General features: G+C 43.0%; 1 pseudogene; it reads left to right on the top strand.

Moving 5' to 3' along the window:
• Positions 1–373: 373 nt before the first annotated feature.
• Positions 374–19708, top strand: LOC122433546 (annotated as a pseudogene).
• Positions 19709–20272: the final 564 nt, after the last annotated feature.

Genomic DNA, 20272 nt, shown 5'->3' with positions numbered 1-20272 from the left:
CAAATATAGAAAATAAACTAGTGGTTACCAAAGGAAAGAGGGAAGCAGAGGAGGGACAAGTTAGGGGTATGGAATTAACAGACACAAATTACTATATATAAAATAGATAAGCAACAAGGATATATGGTATACTACAGGGAATTATAGTCATTATCCTGTAACAGCTTTTAATAGACTATAATCTACAAAAATACCAAATCACTATGTGGTAAACCTAAAACTAGTATAATGTTGTAAATCAACTATACTTCAATTTTTAAAAAGTAATTGATAATACTCTGCAGAAGGTAAATACAGTTAAGGTGATAGACATGAAAGGGAGTATAGTTTGCAGACTTCTCTGAGGAGGTATCTGAACTGAGATCTAAAACGTATGAAGGAGCAAGCCACGAAGAAGCCAAGCACCACACACAGCAAACAGAGCGTCGTTTCAGGAACAGAAATGAGCTCGGTGTGTTCCAGACTCTGCAAGGCAGCACGGCGGGTGGAACAGAGTGAGCGATGGAGAGGGGAGACTGAAAGCAAAGTAGATGCCAGGTCATGTAGGGTCTTGAAGACCATGGGGAAGGAGTCTGGATTTTCTTTCTTTTTTTTTTAATTTACTTGACTGCATTGGGTCTTAGTTGCAGCATGCAGGGTCTTTCATTGAGGCATATGGACTCTAGCTGTGGTGAGTGGTCTCCAAAGCATGCGGGCTTAATTGCTCCATGGCATGTGGAATCTTAGTTCCCTGAAAGTGAAAGTCGCTCAGTCGTGTCTGAGTCACTCTTTGTGACCCCATGGACTATACAGACCATGGAATTCTCCAGGCCAGAATACGGGAGTGGGTAGCCTTTCCCTTCTCCAGGGGATCTTCCCAACCCAGGGATCAAAGCCAGGTCTCCCGAATTGCAGACAGATTCTTTACCAGCTGAGGCACAAGAGAAGCCCAAGAATACTGCAGTAGGTAGCCTATCCCTTCTCCAGTGGATCTTCCCGACCCAGGAATTGAACTGGGGTTTCCTGCATTGCATGCAGATTCTTTACCAACTGAGCTTCCCTGACCAAGGATCAAACCCATTTTCCCTGCATTGGGAGGAGGATTCTTAACCACTGGACCACCAGTGAAGTCCTTGGGTTTTATTTTTAACATGAAGGGAATTTGGGGTGAGGGTTTGAACAAGGAAATCATGTGGTCTGGTGCATGATCTTTAAAAGCCCATTGGGGCTACTGTAAGAATTCATAGTCTGTCGGGAATTCCCTGGTGGTCCAGTGGTTAGGACTCAGTGCTTTCACTGCCAGGGGTCCAAGTTCAATCCCTGGTCAGGAAACTAAGATCCCACAAGCCCATGAGGTTTGGCCAACAGCAAACAAACAAACAAAACGAAAAGAATTCATAGTCTGTAATGAGGAGGGGTACACATGGGGGCAGGCCAGCCAGTTGAGAGGCCCCTTAAAGGTGAAAGATGATACTGTCTTGGAAAAGGATGGTAGCAGTGTAATTGAAGAGAAGTGAATAGTTTGAAGTTAGGTTACAACGATAGAGCCAAATATCTTCCATATGGGTTGATTGGGTGTGGGATGTCAGGTAATGAGAAATTAGGAAAAACATCTAGCACTTTGGATTAAATATCTAGGTGGATGATGGAAAGATATCGGAGGGATTGGGGTAAGAGGGGACAGGTTTGGTAAGGGAAATCAAGAATTCTAATTTGGATATGTAAACTGTGGAGTCCCTCTTAGATACCCAAGTGGAGGTGATCAGCAGGGAGATGGAGTGCATTCTAAGGCTGTAGCTGGTATTTAACAGAGAGGGAAATGGCAACCCGCTCCAGTATTCTTGCCTGGAGAATTCCGTGGACAGAGGAGCCAGGCGAGCTGCTGTCCCTGGCATCGCACAGAGTCAGACACGACTAAAGCGATTTAGCATGCAAGCGTGCATTGGAGAGGGAAATGGCAACCCACTCCAGTGTTCTTGCCTGGAGAATCCCAGGGATGGCGGAGCCTGGTGGGCTGCCGACTATGGGGTCGCACAGAGTCAGACACAACTGAAGTGACTCAGCAGCAGCAGCTGGTATTTACAGACACAAGACCTCAGGTAACAAAGGAAAGGATTTAAGTAAGTGGAGTGATGTTGAACTCTGGGGCATATTTAGGGTAAGTGGGAAGAGGAGGAGGAACAGATGAACGGATAGAGAGGGAACAGGAGGCAGACCAAGGAGACAGTGAATCATTGTGTCAGAAGCTGCAGCGAGGTTGAGGAAGACGAGGCCACTGGGCTGGCAAACTGCAGGTCATCAGTGACCTTCACTAGAGAGCTTCCATGGGGCTGACCGGAGTGGGCATTCATGGGGCCAAAAGCACATGTGGAGGCCTACACATCACAGATCTAAATATTTAAATAATATCAATGGAACAAACTGCTAAATAAAATATTATTATATTCATTATATATTGGCAGGCAAGGTTCAGACTTAGAATTCTCCACCTCCTTGAGTTCCTTATCAGAATGAACTGGCACAAAGAGAACTTGGCCCCTGACCTGCTCCCCTTCCCCTTTTCCTCCCCTCCCTTCAGACTGAATGTCCAGTTTTACCTACACTTGCTTCCCCAGCCCTCCTCTCCTGCCAGTAGCCACCTCTGAGGCACAGAGAAGCACACACTGCATCCCTTGGGTTTGGGGAACAGCCCCTCACAGGCCCTGGGAATTGGTGTGGGACCACTGAGACAGGGTCGTAGGCATCCTGAGTGAGGTCTAGGAAGGGGGCAAATCCAGGGGTTTGTGTTTCCCTTGTGGGGAGGGGCAAAGCCAGAGGGGGGTCTGAGCAGGGTCCTCTAAAATAGGGGTCCCCAACAGGTACCAGTCCGTGGCCTGTTAGGAGCCAGGCCGCACAGGTGAGTGGCGGGCAAGAGAGCCAGGTTTCATCTGTATTTACAGCTGCTCCCCATTGCTCGTATCACTGCCTGAGCTCACCTCCTGTCGGATCACCTATCTCATTTTTCAAAAGAATTTGAGCATGACTTCAGAACCGCATAAAATCCCTGCAGTGAGAAGGAATGGATCTGAGACCCATTTGTGAATAAGCCAGGTGAATCAACTTTGTCCATGCTAGAAGAGGATCAACTGCTTGAGATGGCAAATGATGGTGGCCTGAAAAGCGTGTCTGAGACAACTTCAAATCTCCACACATTCTAGATTAAAGTCAAGGCAGAATATCCTGAGATGCCATAAAAGCACTGAAAAACCCACTTCTGTGTTCAACATCCTATCTTTGTGAAGCAGGGTGTTCCGCAGTGACAAAAACCAAAACAAAATTATAGAGCAGACTGGACATAAGCAACACACTTTGGGTGTCGCTGTCTCTCATCTCCCCCAGAAGGGACCGTCTAGTTGCAGGAAAACAAGCCCAGGGGTCCCATGGATTCTGCATTATGATGCGGTGTATAATTATCTCATTACATATCGCAATGTACTAATAATAGAAATAAAGTACACAATAAATGTGATGCACTTGAATCATCCTGAAACCATCCCCCACCCCCGTCTGTGAAAAAACTGTCTTCCACAAAACCAGTCTCTGGTGCCAAAAGAGTTGGGGACCACTGCTATAAAGCATGGGGCTTGGGGGCAGTATTGGAGTAGGTTAAAAAGAGAATGGGGGCTTCCCAGGTGGCGTCAGTGGTAAAGAACCCTGCCTGTCAATACAAGAGATGCAAGAGATGAGAATTCAATTCCGGGGTCAGGCAGATCCCCTGGAGAAGGGAATGGCACCCCACTCCAGTATTCTTGCCTGGAGAATCCCATGGACAGAGGAGCCTGGCGGGCTACAGTCCATGGGGTTGCAAAGAACCAGGCGTGACTGGGCACACACAAATGGAATGGAGAATATGGAGTAAAGTGGTGAGAAAACAGTGTGGACAGGCCTTTGAAGGAACTTTTCCCATAATGGGGTAGCAGCTGGAAGGAAAGGAAAAGCCAAAGAAAACTCAGTCTTTGTGTTTTTAAAGACAGCACTCTGGCTTGCTGATGGAAAGGATGAGTAGAAGGAAAAGCTGACGAAGAGGACAGGATGGGGATAATGTTGGGTGCGGAGTCCTTGAGCAGGTGAGGGGGACGGGATCCAAGGCTTGGTGGAGAGGTTGGCACAAACAGTTCTTCCACTATTAGACGAGGGAGAGCAGCTTAAAAGGGCACAGATGTAGGCAAGCTGGCAAATCTGGCAGTGGGAAGAAAACAAAATCATTCTTTTCTAATTGCTCCCAATATTTACAATTACAGAGTGAATGAGATCATCCACTGAGAGTAGTGAGAGACAAATTGTGAAAAGTTATCTGAGACACTTGAAAAGGTGGTTAAGATGGTCAATTTTATGTTATATGTATTTTGCCATAATTAAAAATAATATTAGTTTCAGGGAATTCCCTAGTAGCCTAGCGGTTAGGATTCTAGGCTTTCACTGCTGGGGTTCAGACCTTGGTTGGAGAACTGAGCTCCCACAAGCCACACGGTGCAGCTGAAAAAATAAATAATAAAGAAATAATTTTTAAAAGGTGAAAAAGGCTAATAAATAACCATCCTGCCCTTTTTTAAAAAAAAAGCTACTTGGGAATACAGGAGAGTAAATATATTGGGGAAACAATATTAGAAGCAGTACCAGGGACTTACTGGAGATTTGTGGACATAAATTTAAAGCAAAACCAATAAGCTTAATCGTGCATGTTTTTCCTCTGCTGCCTTCAGTTGCCAGGCTACAAACAGGTGAAGCAGGCAGAATGTTGGGTTAAGAGAATTTGAGTGATTTAAGAAGATTTGTGACTTTAATTAAAAATATTTAAGAGAATTTGATTGACTCAGACTAAAACTGAATGTTAAAAAACTTCTGGATTAGTAAATAACTTCAGATTTATTAGGTCTGTAAACAGTGTTTCAGTGCTTAGCAATCTCATTTATTCCATTTATAAGTCTGCCTTGTCAGACGTTTGAAGCACTGAAGAGAATCAAATCTGTAATTGTGGTTAAAATGCCAAAGCTACGGAAATGTTATTAATCAAGTTTGCAAATGATGTTAAATATTTAGGAAAATTTACTATGTCAAATTTACATGCTAATTTAGCATTGATATAAGAACAAATGAAAATTAGTCATTAACTTTAGATAAGATACAGCTAGACTTATAAATACAACAATATTATCTGTGAGTCATATGTTAAAGGCTTAGGGAAAATTCGGTTTTTGGATTTACAAATTTAGCAAGTTGTGAAAGTGAAAGTCACTTAGTCAGGTCCACCTCTTTGCAACCCCATGTACTATACAGTCCACAGAATTCTCCAGGCCAGAATACTGGAGTGGGTAGCCATTCTTTTCTCCAGGGGATCATCCCAACCCGGGATGGAACCCAGGTCTCCCACATTGCAGGCGGATTCTTCACCAAACTGAGCCACGAGGGAAGCCCTTAGCAAGCTGAGCATTAGTTAAAATAGAAGTAACTGGACTTCCCTGGCGGTGCAGTGGTTAAGAATCCATCTGCCACTACAGTGGACATGGGTGTCATCTCAGCTCCAGGAAGAATCCACATGCCATAGAGCAACTAAGCTTGATGCCACAATACCGAGCCTGTGTGCCTAGAGCCTGTGCTCTGCAACAAGAGAAGTCACTGCAAAGAGAAGCCCGAACACCCCGACAAAGAGTAGCCCCTACTTGCTACAACTAGAGAAAGTCTGCATGTAGCAAGGAAGATCTAGCACAGCCCCCCCTCCCAAAAAAATATAAGTAACTGTAGTATACTCCTGTATGCATTAAGGCCCAAATGTAGATGCTAAATATGTAGCTACTCCCTATAAGATGCCATCTTATGCCTGTCTCACTATTTTATTTTCTCAGCATAGATATCTACTTCCTGTGCTCCCAAATTCCACTAAAATGACAGAAAAAATATTATTGATATATACAAAATTATTCACATATATACAAAATTATGTATACTTAATATGTATTATTTATGTATAAAATATTTATATAGTCTGGCAAATTTTCTGCATATATAATTGCCAAAAAACAAGAAAGAGTCCTATTATTAAATCAGAAATGATGAAGAAGGGACTTCCCTGGTGGTCCAGTGGCTAAGACTCCACATTCCCAATGCAGGAGCCTGGGTTTGATCCTTGGTCGGGGAACTAGATCCCACATGCTGTAATTAAGAGTTTGCATGCCACAACTAAAGATCCCCTATGCTGCAAATAAGACCTGGAGCAGTCAAATAAATATTTTTTAAAAAGAAAGAAAGAAATGATAAAGAATTCCTGTAAGATAGACTCTATAAAGTTTCCAATCAAGGGCAAGACTAGGGTAGAGAAAACTTGACGCTAAACTCTGCTGAGGAAAAGCAGCTCTTTCCAAGGAAGCCAGGGGGAAATCCAAGATTAGAATAAACACATATGAAGAGAGAGAGGTTCCCCTGGACGGTTGTTAAGGTAATTAAGTACCAGGCTGCGTTTGGCCTGGCTGGGTCAGACACTGCCCTCTAGTCGACAGCTCCAGGCAGAGAAAGTTCCCAGGATAAAGACCCCAGGACCACTTTCTGAACAAAGGCATGAATAACTTTTCTAGAGAAGGCTCTGAACTTAAGGGCTGGCCTGGATGGGGAAGCAGAGCCCTTCTTAAAGGGCTTCTAAAACGATAGGGACCGAGGTCAGAGAGGAAGAGGAAAGGTTGTCTCTGGGGCCCGGCCCTGTCACAGCTATCTAGCCAGCTCTCCAAGATAAACACTTCTGAATAATTCCAGGAGCCGCAGAAGAAGGCAGGGAGTGCCCCCAAGAATACACAGTACCTACCAAGAAGGAGAGAATACCTGTCTTCTTAGAATATAAATGTACCACCTAATCAGGCAGTACAGTTACCCCATCCCTTAAAATCTCAGAAACCGGCTCCTGGAATAAGGACAGAGGTTCTCATTCGGACTAACAGTGCTCCAGCTTCCAACACTGCAAATTCTAGGCAAAGAAGTGGTGGATACAAGAAACATGGTGTCTAAATACACTGAGGACTTCCCTGGCAGTTCAATGGTTAAGACTTCACCTTCTAATGCAGGGGGCATGGGTTCGATCCCTGGTCAAGGAACTAGATTCCACATGCCATGTAGCACAGCCAAATTAAAAAAAAAAAAAAAAACACTAGGAAAACTTATGACTGTATCTAAATAAATGTAGACATGTATACTGTGAGAAAAATTAAGACCTGGAACTACAATTTCATAAGACTTCATTCAACATTGGAGTGTGGGCAGGAAGGGGTTTGAAAGCAGGTTATGGCTTGAATTGCTCCAGGGATGCTGAAGACATAGAGTAAGCCTAGGTATTGATAGAAGATATCTGGCAGGAGATTTAAGATGAACTGAAATGGGGCATGCAGGAGGCTCTGGGGTACCAGTAATATTTCATTTCTCGAGGTAAAGTTGAGTTTTGCTTGCTTTATGTTTTTTCCCTGAGTGTCTTATTTTTCTGTACATGTGGTATTTTATAATAAAACATTTAAAAAAATCAAGAGTGACTGCTAGATGTGGAATTCTCAAACCTGGCTGCATATACAACTTGGGGAAGTTTTTAAAATACCAAAGGCCACTAAATGGCCATCAACAGAGGAATGGATAAAGAAGATGTGGGCCATGTGCATAATAGAATATTCCTCAGCCATAAAAAGGAATGAAATTGGGTCATTTGTAGAGATGTGGATGGACCTAGAGACTGCCATACAGAATGAAATAAGTCAGAGAAAAACATATCGCATATTAATACATACATGTGGAATCTAGAAAAATGGTACAGATGATCTTATTTGCAAAGCAGAAATAGAGACACAGACATAGAGAACAAACATGTGGATACCAAGGGGGAAGGGGCCGTGAGATGAATTGGGAGACTGGGATTGCTGTATATACACTACTGATACTGTGTATAAAAGAGATAACCAGTGAGAACCTACTATATAGCACAGGGAACTCTACTCAAAGCTCTCTAGTGACCTAAACGGGAAAGAAAGAAAAAAAGAGAGAGATAGGTACATGTACGGCTGATATACTTTGCTGGACAGTATAAACTAACTCAACGTTGTAATGCAACTATAGGCGAATACAAATTAATTAAAAAAATACAGCCAGAGCACACCCCAGACCAAATGAATTAGCATCTGTGGGATGGGGTCAGACTTATGTATCTGAGAACCACTGTATTAAATGAATAAAAATAAAGAAATTCAACAGGAGGAAACAGTAATCACAATCAATGTCAATGGGTTAAATTCCCTAAGTAAAAGTAAATTCCCTAAGTAAAATTCAACAAGATCACCAAGATCCATTTTCTTCATTCTCACGCTTCTCTCACAGTATTCACTCTGTTCTCAAAAGCCTTGTGGCTACAAGACTATTGTAGAAATGTTACCGTTATGTCCTTTTTTGTTTACATTAAGAGGGAAAGAACCCCTGACTTTATGCCAGAAGTCTCAGCAAAGCTTTCATGGCATCTCTTTTTTATTTTCCTACTCTGATCACGCGATCAACCCTGAGGTAATCACTATCACCAGGACACTTTGGTTAGCCAGGCCTCTATCACAGGTATAGATTCTCCTGCCCCAAAATCAGGGTGGAATCAGTATTACCAGAACTACATAGGATTAGAGTGGTGGGGGAAGGTGAAGCCTCAAGTAAAGCCCAGAAGCCGTTAGCAGAAGTAGAGTGAATGGAAGTTGAGCAACCAAAAAGAAAAAAAAAAATTCATAATGGAAATATATAGATTCAAGGCAGGAGAAAACTATAAAGGCTAAACCAAAGTAGGGAGGTTCAAAGTGGAAGTTAAGAGATGGAAGCTGGTTGAAAAAAAATACCTTGCCCTGCAGAAACAGTTGTCTATAGCCTTGACTGAGGCCAGAGGAGAAGCTATTAAGGATAGTGGACAAGCTGAGTCCATCTCCATAGCTACCAGTCCATCCCCAAATATGTACCTGCAGCTCAGATTTCTCTCTCCACATTTAAGTGCACACCTGCCTTCTAGACAACTATCCTGCATATCTCAGAGGCAGTTCAAATTCATCATGTCTATCACTTAGTGGCACAGATGGTAAAGAATTCTCCTGCAATGTGGGAGACCTGAGTTTGATCCCTGGGTTGGGAAGATCCCCTGGAGGAGGGCATGACAACCCACTCCAGTATTCTTGCCTGGAAAATCCCCAAGGACAGAGGAGCCTGGTGGGCTATAGGTCGAGAAGAGAAGGACACGACTGAGTGACTCAGCACAGCACATCACTTAATTATCAAAAGAGGGCAAATCACTTCCTCTTAAATCCACCCTCCTTTTTCTGTCAATAACCTCAGGCTCTAAACCAGAAAACTGGAATCATCTTTCATCTCCTTCCTCTCTCACCTTCAGGTCTCATCTTTCTCTAAGAACGGTTTCCATCTCCACGCCACCTCTCTGAGCCACTCCTGATTCGTCATCAGGACTTAACACAATTGTGACTTAATTGTTGGGTAATTTGTGTGAATAGTGGTCACTTCCACGAGGCTGGACTCAGGACAATAGACCCCTATTGCAATCTTCCCATTCCTGTATCCTCCAATACAAGCTCTGTTCAGTAGGTACCTGAGTATTTGTAGAAAGAATAAAGTCTGCCAGTATCAAGTTTTTTTTTTTCAGTAGTTTTTTGGGAACACAGGTACCTCCATTTGTTTACTTATTTTGATTAATGAATTTATGGCTGGTCTTTGTTCCTGCGTGTGGCGCTTTCTCTAGTTGTAGTGAGCAGGGGTACTCTCTAGGTGCAGTGCACAGACTTCTCATTGCCGTGGCTTCTCTTGTTGAGGAGCTCAGGTTCTACGCATACATACTAAAGCTTAGGCTTTAGTAGTTGTGGCATGCAAGCTTAGTAACTGTGGTGCCCAAGCTTAGGTGCTCCATAGCATGTTGGATCTTCCTGGACCAGGGATCAAACCCGTGTCCTCTGCATTGGCAGGTGGATTCCTAACCACTGGGCCATCAGGGAAGTCCCCAGTATGGAATTTTATGTGCCATCTTCCAAACTCAACACTATCTTACTGAATAATCTGAAAATGCAGATCTGATTATATTTTCCCATTTATTTAAAATTTCTTTCAATGATCCCCACCCCTTCCCATTCCCTAAAGGAAAGGAGTGTTTCTTAAATTTTCAGTGTTTAATAACCACTTATTAGCTGCCTGGAGCATATGAAAACCTCTAATTTTAGGTAAACAGTCACAAAAAGTTTAAATAATAAAATTAATATATAACTTAAGATTCATAGTATTCAAGTATCCCTTGTTATCAAACCTATTTATCTTCTGACCTTGGGTTTGGAAATCAAGTTCATATAGCAAGGGATACACACACTTGGTACCTGAATTTTGGATAACAGGAAGCAAGAGTTTAGATAGTGCCATATACCAGGCTTACTAAAAAGAAGTATTCAAATATACTCAGATCCAGAGTTTGGATAGAAAGTTGAAATAGCAAAGGCAGAATGGTGAGGAACGACAAATCAGCAAAAAGGATACTATTATTTGCCATCAATCTTTAGAATATGTAATATACACATGTATATGTATATCTGGATTAATGACAGATTCCATTTATCTGCTAAATTAGAAAGCAAAATTACAAATACATGCATTCTCAATCACTCAGTCATGTTCAAATCTTTGAGACCTGCCAGGCTCCTCTGGCCATGGGATTTCCCAGGCAAGAATACTGGAGTGGATTGCCACTTCCTACTGCAGGGGATCTTCCCGACCCAGGGACGGAACCCGCATCTCCTGCATTGGCAGGCAGATTCTTTACCACTAGTGCCACCTGGGAAGCCCATGACTAAGAATAATGGGCAGCAAATGCTCGGTGGCCCTACACACTGTGTTGTGTATATTTTGATGGGGATATATACCTAGAAACAGCGGTGAAGTCTCTCATTGAAGGCCAATTTTACAAGCAGTTAAGTCAAAGGCTGTATGGCTGGATTTTTTAAAATATTTATTATTTATGCTGTGCTGGGTCTTCTTTGCTGCTCATGGGCTTTCTCTCGTTGTGGGGAGGAGGGGACTCTTTAGTTGCCGCGCACGGCCTTCCCATCACCATGGCTTTTCTTGTTGGGGAGCATGGACTCTAGGTGTGCAGGTTTTAGTAGTTGTAGCATGTGGGCTCTAGAACTCGAGCTCATTAGTTATGGGGCACCAGCCTAGTTGCCCTGTGGTATGTGGTATCTTCTCTGACCAGGGATCGAACCCATGTCCCCTGCATTGGCAGGCAGATTCTCAACCAGTGGACCACCAGGGAAGTCCTTGGATGTTTTAACTTGGATGATAGTTGCAAATGAATTTCTAAAGTTTTCTGTTTTCATTCAGCTCAGGAAAGAATTTCTCCATGTTTTCTGGCACATTGAATGGTTTTTAAATATGCCCAATGTCACTGATGTCTTTCTCCAGAAAATGGACAAAAATCAAGTGTTAGGGAAGACTCAGTGCTGGCTGACAAAGCCTCTTGCATCACAGTTCAATTTCCTGGTGTGTTATCTTCGGCACTGAATATCTGATGAGGTTGAAATGAGAGGTTTGAGATTTTCAACCTGCTGCCCATGGCACGTTGACACCCACTGGAAACCTTTGAGATAACATTTCCTCACAACCCTGGTAAGGACAACAAGGATGATTTCTGGTCTCTGGTTTTTCCTGGCATTATTAGTGTTATAAAGAAATTTTCTCTCCTCCCTTGTTTTAGTTTTTCACATGAGTACATTCCCCCTGGATAGCCAGCACACTTTAGGGTAGAAAAACACTTTTGGTCCATGCCACCCATTTCTTTGCAAGACACATGGGAAAGACATATGCTCCATCATAGAGATTTGATGGGGCTAACAATTTTCGTTCCTTCTTCTCCACTTTGTGAAGATCACCATTCTTAACTGTTCTTAGTAAATAAAACAGTGTGCAATTTTAGCACCAGGGTAGAGCTAGTTTTGAGTAGTCGAGGGAGGTACAAGGCAAAAGTGGCCCTAATTCTTCACCCCTTTGTCATAGTGTGGTAGCATCCTTCCACTCTACTTCTGGGTTGGCCATAGGAGTTGCTGGGACCCAATGTGCATGCATGTGTGCATGCGGTGTGCTTGCTAAGTTGCTCCAGTCATGTCGACTCTGTGCAGCCCTATGGACTGTAGCCTACCAGGCTTCTCCATCCATGGGATTCCCCAGACAAGAATACCTGAGTAGGTTACTGTGCCCTCCTCCAGGGATCTTCCCAACCCAGGGATCGAACCTGAATCTCTCATGGACAGGTGATTTCTTTACCACTAGTGCCCCCTGGGAAGCCCACCGGTGACCCAGTGGGATGGTAGCAAATGTGACAAAGCGGAGGCCTGAGAAGTGCCAGCGTGTTTGGGCTTGCTTGTCCTTCCCCCTGTCCCTCTGCCACATGCACACACTTGGGCCAGCCTGCTAAAGGATGAGATGGACAGAGGATAGCTACCCCCGCCGTCCAGCCAAGGCTAACCCAGACTAGTCACACTGCTACTCAGACACAGGGAAGAACCCAGCTGAGGGCAGCAGAGCTGCCTCCACGATGACCCACAGCTAGGTCTGGCTTCACGGCTCTTGGCCTTTGCAGTCACACAGGGTCCGATGGTAAGAAAGACCCCATGCTTGGTTTAATGTTCTGTTGGCATTACTTTAAAATTCTTCATAATGTCTAAATAAGGGGCCTGGCATTTTGCTCTGAGCTCCACAATATACACCGCTGGTCCTGCTCACATCTTGTCACTGACACCAGGGTAAGCCTAGCTGAGATGAGAAGAACCACTCCAATGGCTAACAGACTCATGAGATTAATAGATTCCTACTATTTAACTGATGAGGTTTTGAAGTGGTTGTACATTTTTGTAACAATAGATACGGGAAGTTCCTTGGTGCTCCAGTGTTAAGATTCTGCCTTCCAATGCAGGGGGCGTGGGTCCCAATATGGTTGGGGAAGTAGGATCCAACATGCCCCATGGTCAGTTAAACCGATAAGCCACAACTACTGAGCCTGCCTGACACAACTAAGACCCGTTTAGTTCAGTTCAGTTCAGTCACTCAGTCATGTCTGATGCCTTGTGACCGCATGGACTACAGCACGCCAGGCTTCCTTGTCCATCACCAACTCCTGGAGCTTGCTCAAACTCATGTCCATCAAGTTGGTGATGCCATCCAACCATCTCATCCTCTGAGACGAGAGGCAGCCAAGACCTGAGGCAGCCAAAACATAAACAAATAAATACTTTTTTAAAAAAGTAGATACCGACATGCCAAACCTTTCTTTGCTGGACACATGTCTGGTCCTCCATCAGCATGACCTCAAATACACTTCTAATCTGCATTATATCTCACAAAAATATTAGATGAATTGATAATAAGAATTCAAAATTATAAGGTATGTCTTTCTCTTTCATAAAGGTACCAAAGAGATGCAAAGAGCTGGTTTATTCTATTCCCACTAGTGGTTTTCTTGTTGTTGCTATTCAGTCATTAAGTCATGTCTGACTCTTTCCAACCCCATGGACTGTAGCATGCTGAACTCCTCAGTCCTCCACTGTCTCCTGGAGTTTGCTCAAACTCATGTCCATTGAGTTGGTGATGCTACCTAACCATCTCATCCTCATCCCTTTTCCTTTCACCTTCAGTCTTTCCCAGCATCAGGGTCTATTCCAATGAGTCAACTCTTCCCATCAGGTGACCAAAGTATTGGAGCTTCAGCTTCAGCATCAGTCCTTCCAATGAATATCCAGGGTTGATTTCCTTTAGGATTGACCTGTTTGATTCCCTTGCAGTCTAGGGGGACTCTTGAGTCTCCAGCACCAAAATTCGAAAGCATCAATTTTTGGGTGCTCAGCCTTCTTTATGGTCCAACTCTCACAACCATACGTGATTACTAGAATAATCATAGCTCTGATTATATGGCCCTTTGTAGGCAAAGTGATATCTCTGCTTTTTAAGACGTTGTCGAGGTTTGTCATAGTTTTCCTTCCAAGGAGCAAGCATCTTTTAATTTCGTGGCTGCAGTCACCATCCTCAGTGATTTTAGAGCCCAAGAAAAGAAAATCTGCCACTGCTTCCATTTTTTTTTCCTTCTATTTTCCATGAAGTGATAGGATTGAATGGCATGATCTTAATTTTTGTAATGCTGAGTTTTGAGCCACCTTTTTCACTCTTCTCTTTTGCCCTCAACAAGAGGCTCTTTAGTTTCTCTTTACTTTTCGCGATTAGATTGGTATCATCTGCATCATTTGAGATGTTGATATTTCTCCTGGCAATCTTGATTCCAGCCTGTGATTCATCCAACCCAGCATTTCTGCATGACTGAGTGACTAACATACACACACACACACACACTGCATGTAAGTTAAATAAGCAGGGTGACAATATACAGCCATGTTGTACTCCTATCCCAATTTTGAACCAGTCAGTTGTTTCATGTCTGATTCTAACTGTTGCTTCTTGACCCACATATAGGTTTTACAGGAGACAAGTAAAGTGGTCTGATATTCCCATCTCCTTAAGAATTTTCCATAGTTCGCTGTGATCCACACAGCCTAAGGCTTTAGCATAGTCAATGAAGCAGAAGTAGATGTTTTTCTGGAATTCCCTTGCTTTCTCCATGATCCAACAAATGTTGGCAATTTGACCTCTGCTTCCCCTGCCTTTTCTAAACTCAGCTTATACAACTGGAAGTTCTCGATTCAAGTACTGCTGAAGCCTGGCTTGTAGGATTTTGAACATAACTTTGCTAGCATGTAAAATGAGCACAATTGTATGTTCGTTTGAACATTCTATGGCACTGCTCTTCTTTGGGATTGGAATGAAAACTGACCTTTTCCAGTCCTGTGGCCACTGCTGAGTTTTCAAGTTTGCTGACATATTGAGTGAAGCACTTTAACAGCATCATCTTTTAGTATTTAAAATAGCTCAGCTGGAATTCCATCACCTCCACTAGCTTTGTTCATATTGATGCTTCCTAAGGCCCATATGACTTCACACTTCAGGATGTCTGGCTCTACGAAAGTGACCACATCATCGTGATTATTCGGGTCCTTAAGATCTTTCCTGTATAGTTCTTCTGTGTATTCTTGCCACCTCTTCTTAATCTCTTCTGCTTCTGTTAGGTCCTCATCATTTCTGTCCTTTACTGTGCTCATTCTTGCATGAAATGTTCCCTTGATATCTCAAATTTTCTTAAAGAGATCTCTAGTCTTTCCCATTCTATTGCTTCCCTGTATATCTTTGAGTTGTTCATTTAAGAAGGCCTTCTTATCTCTCCTTGCTATTCTCTGGAACTCTGCATTCAGTTGAGTATATCTTTCCCTTTCTGTGGTTTTACTCAAATAAAAACAAAATATAGTTTTGTTTTATAGTTTTACTTAACTGTAAAACAAAATAAATTACTCAACTATTTAAAAAAATTTTTAAAAGACCCTGATGCTGGGAAAGATTGAAGGCAGGAGGAGAAGGGGACGACAGAGGATGAGACGGTTGGACGGCATCACCGAGTTAATGGACATGAGTGTGAGTGGGCTCCGGGAGTTGGTGATGGACAGGGAAGCCTGGCGTGCTGCAGTCCATGGGGTCGCAAGGAGTTGGACACGACTGAGGGACTGAACTGAACTGAAAACAAGATCTGGCTGTCGTCGTTACAATAAGAAGAGTCCCGCGTCTCTGCGTGTCATTTGTGCCATGCAGCATCCGGTCCTGATGTTAGGTTTGCCCATGACTGCTCTGGCTTCCTCTCCCAGCACTTTATTTGTCCTGAGTTTGAGGCCAGTTTTATAAACATGTTGGCCCTAGCATGGCTTGCATCTGTGGATGCTACTGTTTTGGCCTCTTCGCATTTAGAAATAAAATAAATCAATTTCATACCAGAAAATACTATTTTGTGCCTGGTTCAGGAAAAACTACTGGTTGACCCATACGCAAGCATGCTCAGTTGTGTCCGATTCTTTGTGACCCCACGGACTGTAGCCCTGCCAGGCTCCTCTGTCCATGGAATTTTCCAAGCAAGAATAGTGGAATGGGGTGCCATTTCCTTCTCCAGGTTGACCTATAAGGTTATTCTATTTTGTTTTTTCATTTGCTTATTTTTTGGTTGTGCTGCATAGCATATGCGATCTTAGTTCCCTGACCTGGGATCAAACCCGTGCTCCCTGCTTTAAAAAAAAGGAATCTTAACCACTGGGCCACCAGGGAAGTCTCCAGGTTATTCTGTTTCAGAAGTGATGTGAAACCTCTGAGAGCATCACAAAGCATTCTGACAGAGTTTTCTAATACAGAGTGCACCCTGGAGACAGGAGGGGAATAAACCCCTGGTTCAATAAAGTCCTGTTTTTAGATATCCATAGCCACCCTTCCCATTCACACTTTCCCTTTCAGCTGCTTGAGGGAATTTATCATGCTCACAGATGCTCTTGTTCCAACAGATCCTGAAATCCTGTTCACTAATTATGATTCTGAATTGTAGTTTTTGTACTATTTTTATCATTGCTTTTACACTTCAATGAATCACTTTTTCAGTCATTAATCTATTTTTGTTAATCAGAGTCATAACACAACACAATAGTAACAAGAAAAAAATGCAAACCTTACACACATAAACAATAATATTCCAATGATATAACTAAAATAAACTATAGCCTAATAATTTTAGCTACACCTTAAGGGTCCGTCCAATTTGAGCCATCTCTATGTGTGAACCCTTTTTAAGAGCATAATGGTATTTGATAATTTTTCTTTCATCTCAAATTCATAAAATTTTTGAACAGGTATCTTTTTGTTGCTTTTGCCACAGAAGCTGCTTGAGGACTGTTAATTTTATAGATTAATTGACCACATTTTAGAAACATTGACCTAAAAGAAAAAGCCTGTACTCTTAAACATGGTCTCTAAACCATTTCATAATCTAGTCCCTTGGTTCACATAAAAGAACTATTGTTATTAGTGTGTATGCCCACACACGCATTGTTACTAGTATGACAGGAACAATAGCAACCACACACTTCTATTGACCGAGCCCTTAAATGATACTCACGATCAAGTGTCATTTTAAGCATTTTAAATGGACTCTCTTATTTCCAGCTCACAGTAAGTAACCCTAGGAGGTAGGTACTGGTTTGTTCTTATGAATTTACAGATAGGGAATTATGAATATTACAGAGGTACTTGCTCAAGGTTGCAGAGCTAACTAGAGGCCAAGCAGGAGTTTGGTCCCAGGCTTGTCTAACTCAAGGACACCATGTTACCTGGCCCCCACCATGCCCCTTCGATCTGCCTTCCTGAACTCCTCACAAATGCACGCAGCCTCTCTATCCCCATTGAAGATGTCTTCTATCTGTGATCTGTTGTTCCTTCTGTCTAGAATGCCCTCTCTTTCTCCCCGTGTCACCTTCGTAAACTTTGATTCACCCTGCAGCACCCAATTTTAGAGTCTTCTAGAAGCCTTTCCTTTAGAAGCTTTAGAAGGAAGCCTTTAGAAGGCTGCCTTTAGAAGCCTTTCCTTCCCCCCGACACTCCAGATTTTTACCTTGTCTGGAATAGCAGCCTAAATTTTATTTCTCTCCATTCTCCAGACAAAGACACAAAAAAGTCTAGAATGACAGCTGAATTATTAAGAATTATAAGATGACAGAACATAATTTACCCACTGTGCCTGACTGTTCCCTGGTTTATCAAGAGTCAACTCCAGTTATTGAGTCGTGCTCAATGAATAGGCAATTCCTTACCTGGACAGAGGCGCCTGGTGGGCTACAGTCCATGGGTTCCAGAAAGAGTTGGACACGACTAACACTTACCTTAAAATATTTTTCTCAGGAGGTCAGAAAACAGGATTAATTCTTATTGTACCTATAATAGCAACTAGTTAACTTCATGAAACACAGGAAATACACTATCTATTTTGTTGTTGTTGTAATTGTTTAGTCGCTAAGTTGTGTCGGAGTCTTTTGTGATCCCATGAACTGCACGTAGCCCGCCAGGCTCCTCTGTCCATGGGATTCTCCAGGCAAGAATATTGGAGGGGGTAGCCATTCCCTTTTCCAGGGGATCTTCCCAACTCAGAGATCGAACCTAGGTCTCTCACATTGCAGGCAGATTCTTCACCATCTGAACCATGAGGGAAGCCCGAAAGCAATAAATACCTTTATAATAAAAAAAAGAAAATGAGGTTTCTAGAGCAAATGAACCCAGCCAGGGCCTCTTGCAATGGAGATGGTCACTTCTTGAGAGTTTCCAACTCTGGAAAAATGAATGTCCTCAAGAGACTCCAGAATCAGGACTTCCCTGAGGGTCCAGTGGTTAAGAATCCATCTTCCAACACGGGGGGGTACAGGTTCAATCTCTGGTCGGGAACTAAGATCCCACATGTGGTGGGGCAACTACGGCCAGATGCCCAAACTACAGAGCTCACACGTGGTAGTTGCTGAGGCCAGGCATTCTGGAGTCCACTCCCCCACACCTGGAGAGAGGCCCACATCCCACAAGGAAGAGCCCTCACACCAAACGAAAAATGCCATGTGCCACAACAAAGATCCTGCATGCCAGAAATAAATAAAATCAATTAATTACAATAGAGAGAGACCCCAGAATCCATCAATAGCATATATCCTTCCTTTATAAAGTTTCTGGCTGCTATGACCTGATTCTCACAAGCTCCAGTTTGGTTGTATTTGTTACTTCCTGCAGGTATACAAGCTGCCTCTTTCTGGGATACTAAAAAGCAAGGACTTGTGGGCATGTGGGCTATCACCAATTTCATCAATATTCTGCAGTATTACTATAAATCAGCCTTGGTACAGAGCTATGAGCTGGAAGAATACAAGATAGAAACTTGGAAGGAGGTGTATATACAGGACTTCTTTAAGCCACTTGTCTGCATTTCTCCTAATGCCAACTTGTTTGATGCTGTCTTTTCATTAATTCAAAACAAGATCCACAGGCTGCCAGTTATTGACCCAGAATCAAGCAATGTCTTGTACATCCTCACCCACAAGTGCATTCTCAAGTTTCTCAAAGTGTTTATCACTGAGTTCCTAAGCCAGAATTCATGTCTATGTCTAATAGAAGACTAGCTTCTATGCCAACATTGCTATGTTCTGCACTATGACCCCTTCGACATGGCTCTGGGCATCTTTGTACACCATCTGCCAGTGAATGAGGAAGGTTGTGTGGTGAACATCTATTCCATGTTTGATGTTATCCGTGCTAAGTCACTTCTGTCACGCCTGACTCTTTGGGATCCTCTGGACTGTAGCCATGGGATTTCTCTGTCCATGGGATTTCCCAGGCAAGAACACAAGAGTGGGTTACCATTTCCTTCTTCACTGATGCTATCCATCAGGCAGCATAAAAGACCCACCACAACCTAGATGGGTCTGTAGTCAAAGCCCTGAAAAATCGATCATATTACTTTAAATGTAGCTTTAAGTGCTACCTGCATGAGACTCTGGAGACCTTTCTCAACAGGTTAGTGGAAGCAGGGATTCACAGACTTGTGGTGGTGGATGAGAATGATGTGATCAAGGGAACTGTGTCACTATCTGTCATAGTGATACAGGCAGAGAGAAGCGGCCCTGAGCTGGGGGAAGCAGTCACGTGCCCCACTCACTGCCTGCCCAAAGCTCTGGGAATCATAGAAGAAACCTGGCAGCTATTCCTTGCTTAGGAGCCCCCTCCCCTCCGACCTGGGAGCTGAGAAGGCAAGGGGAAAGGAAGGAGAATAAATTTTTAGGTGTCCTTATCCTCACAATACTCAGAAAAACTTTTAGCCTAGCTCATGCTAGCTCCTGTCCTCTTATTCATATCCCCCTTTCTGGGCAAACCATGAGCTCTGTGCGCCTCCAGAAAACTGTATACCTCAAGGAACTAGAAAGAGAAGAACAAACCAAGCCCCAAATTAGCAGAAAGAAAGAAATAAAAAGAGATTGGAGCATAATGAAATGAAGACTAGAAAGAACAATAAAAAAAGATCAACATAATTAAAAGTTTTTTTTAAAGATAAAATTGACCAAGCTTTAGCTTGACTGAAAGTGAAAAGTGAAAGTGAAGTTGCTCAGTCGGGTCCGACTCTTAGTGACCCCATGAACTATAGCCTACCAGGCTCCTCCATGGGAGGAAAATCCATAAGGTTTTCCAGGCAAGAATACTGGAGTGGGTTGTCATTTCCTTCTCCAGGGGATCTTCCCAACCCAGGGATCAAACCTGGGTCTCCCACATTGTAGGCAGACGC

The sequence above is a fragment of the Cervus canadensis genome, chromosome 32 (genome assembly GCF_019320065.1).
Source record: "Cervus canadensis isolate Bull #8, Minnesota chromosome 32, ASM1932006v1, whole genome shotgun sequence".
In the NCBI taxonomy this organism is placed as follows: domain Eukaryota; kingdom Metazoa; phylum Chordata; class Mammalia; order Artiodactyla; family Cervidae; genus Cervus; species Cervus canadensis.
This window is presented reverse-complemented; position numbering and strand designations above follow the sequence as displayed.